This window comes from Limulus polyphemus, unplaced genomic scaffold, assembly GCF_000517525.1.
Source record: "Limulus polyphemus unplaced genomic scaffold, Limulus_polyphemus-2.1.2 Scaffold251, whole genome shotgun sequence".
In the NCBI taxonomy this organism is placed as follows: Eukaryota; Metazoa; Arthropoda; class Merostomata; order Xiphosura; family Limulidae; genus Limulus; species Limulus polyphemus.
Genome location: NW_013665861.1, coordinates 772,752 through 779,239, shown reverse-complemented (window position 1 = coordinate 779,239; position 6,488 = coordinate 772,752). Strand labels below are relative to the sequence as shown.

The 6,488-nt window shown below is 32.1% G+C and overlaps 1 long non-coding RNA gene across 1 annotated transcript in view; it reads left to right on the top strand.

Moving 5' to 3' along the window:
- LOC111085139 overlaps positions 1-4,512 on the top strand; it is a 15,873-nt gene extending 11,361 nt beyond the window's left edge. Inside the window, exon 3 of the long non-coding RNA XR_002609983.1 lies at positions 170-4,512. This is a non-coding gene — a long non-coding RNA (uncharacterized LOC111085139). The remainder of the gene's footprint in view (positions 1-169) is intronic.
- Positions 4,513-6,488: the final 1,976 nt, after the last annotated feature.

Here is a 6,488-nt window from a genome sequence, read left to right as displayed (position 1 = left end):
TGTTTGATTGCACTATTGTAAAGAGGTACAGGGGTGCATGTTAGCAGCATTTTTCTGGGTTAAGGTATGGCTGCACTTTTTTTTTTTTTTTTTTTGTTTTGGTTAATGTTTGTCTGAGCATTGTTTCGTTAGTGCATGTGTCTGTTTTCTTTCTCTCCTGTTCTGCCAGTATGACCAGTTAGCAGGGGGCGCTGTTGTTGGGAGTTGGGGCAAAGCAGCCATCAGGGCCTGACCTGCTTCTCTTCTCACAGCACGACAACCACCTGATGTGTGCCACCAAGTTCTGATCAGCTGTCCCTCGTCCACCGTCGGCTGGCTTCCTCCTGGGGTTGTTTTCTGTGTCTGTCTGTCTGTCTGTTTTTGGCCAGAGAAGCACCAGCACTGGGGATCATGAAGACAAAGTTTCACTTTTCACTTTTGTTTTTACCTCTCTTGTAAAGGTGGGAGAAAAAAAAATTACACAAGTGTTCACTTGTTTCTAGTACAATTCACCAGTTTGTTTTTTTTTTCTGAAAATTCAACAAAACCTAAACCTTCGTTTGACAAAGCTGAAAAAGTATACATTATCTGAACACTTGATTTTCAAACTATTTTTTCTGTTTTATAAAATTAGTGTAATTTTCTCTTCTTCCCAGTGTCCATCTGATAACGATCTTTACTACTGACCATGTGGGGATAGTGACCAACATTTATTTCAACTGTTTATATAATGTCTTTTCAATTCACTACTGCTTCTTAAAGTCACCTTCAAACTGGACAAGATCCCTCGAAAGACTGAAACAGTTTCAAAATTTTTCAAAACTCGAGGCTTGAATTTGTTGTAAATTATTCAAATCAACCTGTATTAAATTCTTTCATTTTGTTTCCTTCGAGAAGTATGGTGACCACCGGTTCTAGAATCCATCTGCCGTGAAGTTTGGAAAATACTTGCATGAAGGTATCTTTATGTGGATCTCATTGCAGTTCACCAGTTGTAGATTAAAGCTCTGTGCATAAGGTGTAATGCATTACAGTGTCGTTAGTTCCTGGTGTCTAACCAGATGGGATAATTTTGAAAATTATGTCTGTATTTGAGGCTTGTACTTTGTAAAGAGATCTTTTGTGTCTTATTACTGTTGAACTAGTACCTTTGTATTTGTAAAGTGAATATTATGTCTCAAGTTTTTCTTGTATTTTTTTTTTTTCAAGATTGAAGTAAGTAATGCTTATATTAAGACTACCAAAGTAACAATGGTTAGTTGTTTTTATGACACACAAATTAATTGTTGTCTTTGCCCCAAGGTGAAAGGGGGGGACTCCTGCAGTGGCTGCTTTGGTTGCCAACATTCATCCATTTTGGATGATTGTGTGGACATTTTTTCTTGTTAAGTATTGTCTGTACTACAAAACTGTCCTTGTATATAGATTAACTGATCACTGTTGTGCTGTAAGGTTGTAATGACTTTATGTACTTCAATATTTCTAATCTCAAAAATTGGGTGTTACTTAGCTGTGAAATTTGTGGTATACAAGTTGGTAATTTTCAACACTTATCATAGTTTTATAATATGACCCACCACATGCAGTGCCATTTGATAATTGAAAAAATAAACCCATTATTTTAAGGAAACCTTCATGTTTTGAAGCAGCTCAGTCTAATAAAAAGCTGAAGGTTTGAAAACTATGGGATTTCTAGTTGCATTGTGTAATTAATTGTCTGTCTGATTTTGCCAGACCATCATTGGTAACAAGGTAAGTAAATCTGTGAAGATGTCGAACTTTTCAGATTTCATATCTGTATGTACTGTTCCATCTTTTTCAAGACTTCTGCTAATCTAATAAAACCACATGATGTGAGTAAAGTAAATAAAATGTTCTTCTGAGCTGTATTTAAGTACCAATAAAATTAGCAACAAAGTGAGTGTGAAATTAAAACCCTCTATGTATCTTGCCATTTGTGTTTATTAATTGCCATTCATCTCCATTTTGAAAGATTGTAACAACTCGTCTGTCAGCAAAACAATTTGATATGCCATTTTTATATTTGTCTCAGTTCCAGTTTGCTGTAAGTGTTTTAACACAAATGTTTCCTTGATTTTAATCTCCTATTTGGTGTAGACTTTTTGAAATTTTTATATGTCAGTAATTATGTGTTGTTGAGAGATGTTTTTGTGAATATTTAAATAATGATGTTAAAAATACTTAATTTTATTGAGTATGAATAAGAATTACAACAGATTGTTTAAACTTTACAATATTTGTTTCATTCATACCAGATACAATTTTTTTAAACTTGCTTGCAATTTTAACTATTAAAGTATCTTAAATTATCTAATAATAAAAAAAAAAAGACTAGATTTCGCTTTATAGGTATCACATTCTTTTTATATTTTGTCAGTTATTTAAGTAACTAAATTCAATAATGCAAGAACAATTTACTGAAAATTTTCACATGCTGCCATACAATACTGGGTGCACTATTTGAACTTTTGAAGTCTAAAAACATTGGAACTATCTTTGGTTAACGTAGTAAAACTCACAAATAGAAATAGAAGTATGTTATAAATAATGAGCTCAAAGAAAATACCAAACATTAAGTATTAACTGCAGTGAAACACCTCTTGTAATAACCCACAATGTAAGTTAAATGTATTTTAGCTTATAGAACGTTACACATTTTAGAGGAAAGATCATTGCACGTGCTGATTATGGTGTGTATTTTTCATGTTTTCAACCCAAAGGAAAGCTTATATTTTAAGTATTATTCTTGTAAATGATTTTTCAACATTAATTGCTCATTTTTACATTGTTAGATATTTTAGTCAGTTCCTTTAAATTTTACATGTATATTCTAACTTTAAGTGTTTTAAGAAGTCATTAAGGGTAACAAGAGGAAGTTGTTTTCAATATGGAAAATTAACCACCTTTTTTTTTGTTACGTTAACAAGTCCCTTATTTCATCAGTTTAGTTCATTTGGCTTGGACAAGAAACTTGTAAACATTTCAGATCCTGCACTGTGATTTCTGATCACATAGAACATTGATTCTTAACTTTTTATTTACAACCAAAATTATGCTTTGTAAAGTAATTCCTAAAAATACTTAAAAACACCAATAAATGCAAGTGGTCTTGGTTAGCTGAAGTTCTTTTTTTTAATTGTGGTTTATAGAAATATGTAAATTTTATTAACTTTGTTATATATATATAAATATGTATAGACAACATCTAGTTTAATGGGTCCTAAGTGGCATACTAAAGACTTACTTTTTTAAGGTCTGTTTGTATGCACATTGACCTGGAAATTTGATGGAAAGATATGTGAAGCTTCAGGTTAGTGTTAGTTACAAAATATCAGCAGATTATTAGGTGTGTTTTAAACGAGATAAAAGATTAGAGAAGTATTATGGTCATCATCCGACATGTTTATTGTAGTAAATGTTTTGTTAAAGATAGGTCACATTTCAAGTTTACTGGCAGTGTAGGAGGATTATATCTAATGTTCACTATTATATGTTCACGTGGTTTGAATATTTTTCATGCTTTTGAGTTTCATTGTCAGTTTGTAAGTTAAGTGACATCAATAAAAGAGACTTTATTGAGCCTTTTGAAAGCTGTAGAATTTAAATACAGTTCCAGCATCTGGTTAATGGTTATTCAACATTACAGTGCCTATTATGTGCTAAATCTAACCAATGTTTGTGGAACTGAAGTCCAAACTTAAGATAAATTCTTGCCTTACTTTCATAACTTAAATACTGTCCTTTAGTTTTCTGTCCATTATTTGTGGAGTATTGTATAGTAGAGCTGTCTGCTAATATGTGAATAATTAAGTTCTTCTTGACAAACAGTTTGTGGGCTTTTCTTGATGTCATTGTATTAATAACTCTTTCTGTGAAGTTAAGAAACTAGAAACACACAACTGACAGTGGTTGTAAGAACAAAGTTAACATTATTTTTATGTGCATTTCGAAAACGAGACAATATATTATTATTTTTAGGAATGTAATACTAATTTTAATACTGACCTCTTTTCATTGACATAAAATTTTAGATTTATCGATGTCAAAACATCATAAATTTAGGTAGGGTTGAATCAATTATCCCCCTACAACAAATCTTTATACGTGGTTCAACCTCTGTCCCATTTTCAAGTAATGTATAATGTAGTTTTCTTACAGAAACTACTGTAAACTGATTATAGTTGCTTTACTGCTAATACTACCTATCCCTCTCTAGTTGGGATCCAGATCTTTGAGAGTGTAGTGTTCTATGATAGGATGTATAACCAATGTAAAGCTCTTAAAATGATTCCAGTACTTTACAAAACCTGTTGGATATTAAACAAATTTCCTTTAAATGTATTTTATATATATTTGATTATTAGAGGGGGGAAGAGATGTATAACTGTTGTTTTGAACTTTACTATTGTGATTATGGTGTATTTATTAGGGATGAATTCATGTTTTATAGATGTTTTGTGAAATGTATGTATGTAAGTCTGTAAAAATAAAACGTCCTTCATATAAAAATAACTGGAAGAATTTTTTTATTGATAATTCTCACTCTTCAGGCAATGACTAGGCAATTTCAGTGTTATAAAGTACTTCTACAGTGTCTCCATCTTTAAATTCATTCCACTAGTACGCTGTTTTCCTTCAGTAATTTATTTCTATTGTCCCTTTAAAAACAACTCATTTAAAACAATTATTCCCAAGAAAACAACTCGTGCAAATTAAACTTAAGCAGATGGGTATGGTACTACAAACTTAGTTCTCCAACATTGGTAAATGGACCATCCATATCAAGTTTTCCTGAATAATAAGACAGTAGAAATCAGATTGTAAAAGTATGGAGCAATTTGAAGTGCTTGAAACCCCCACATCTGTAGAGTGATACCATCATTATTTATTGGAAATTTGCACATAAGCCGTCCTAGACCATTAAAAATTCTCATGTATATAGGGTAACTAACAGTAAATCTGCCACTGAGAGTGTTACTTTATCAGGATTAAAGAGCATAAGTAGGTGTATTATTAGCTCTTTCAGCCATATATTCTACACCTCTGGAGGATTAGAAAAATAGCCACATTTTACACACACAATATCAGAGGGATAAGTTGTCTGAAATTAGCACATAATGACAAGTTTCTAGTGCAATAGCATGAACCTCCCAGTAAACTGGTGTTAAGTCTATTATTATATGAAGGGAATAATCTAATTACCTTAATAATGCCCAAATAATAACCATTGCACAAAAAAATTAATTGGATCCATATTATTAAATGAAGTAAAAATATATATATCTCCCTTTTAAGCCTTTATATTCTTGCATTCTGCTGTGACTGACGTAGAAAAAGTTCTCATACCTGATTTAAAATAATGAACAAATTAATTACAACAGCACACTGGAAAGATCAAAGTTACTTTTTAAGACCAGTAAGTTATATATTAACATTTCAAAATAAAAGAGAGGAAAACAAAAATCATTCAGTGGATTTTTAAACACCAACAAATTCTACTGCTTTACACCAATTTCAAGGCACTTTCTTCCCAAAGCCAGTAAATTATTACTACATGAAGGGGACTTGGCTGGTTTAGGAAAGCTAATGGCAAGTCACTAATCCTGCAGTGTTAAAAAATCAACCTTTAATAATAATAATAAAAGCACAGCTTGATTCGTCCCTTGGCACACACATAATGTCCTCCACTGGCCATCTTGTATTATAAAACCTGCTCTTCATTAAACTATGTACAGAATCTGAGTGGCAGCGACAGTGAATGAAAGCACACGTGCACGGTGAAATTCAACCACAGACAGGGGGAATGGAAGCTGAAAAAACAAAACAAAAGGTATTATGGTTCTAATCTTTAGGCAATGATCCCAAATATGTGTGCTCTCACTAGGAATCAAAAGAGTTTGGAGGTAAAAAGAACCTTAATTGAAAAATGCTTCAAATTAATTTACCACTAGAAACGTTACAAAATTGGCAGAAAAGCTGCCACGAGTAGAACACATTTTACAGGACATAAACTGAAGGAAAATAAATATTTATGTCCTTTAATATCCTCTCTCTTCTTGGATATATATATAACTGTCAAAAATGTTTTCAAAGAAGAATCTCTGTTCTCTAAGGTAACTCGTACTCTCTGGGAATTTCAGTAGAAATAATACTTCTCCTCCTACCTTTATATATTTTATAATTATTCCAAATAATGGTGTGGCAATGTAGTCAATCGAATGTATCCAGAATAACCCACACGACCCAACTATTGAAGCTATTTAAAGATAGTGAACAGGTTTGTCATCAACATACAGCACACTGAGGGTTAAATATCAATTATGGAAAAGTCTTGACTGATACTTTAACGAACAAATCTTTCTTACCTCCAGCTTACTTTCACACTCCTCATTAAGTGTGAAAATAAACAGTACAAGCAAGACCCACTTCCACTATTTCTTAATTTATAAATAAACAGTACAAGCAAGACCCACTTCCACTGTTTCTTG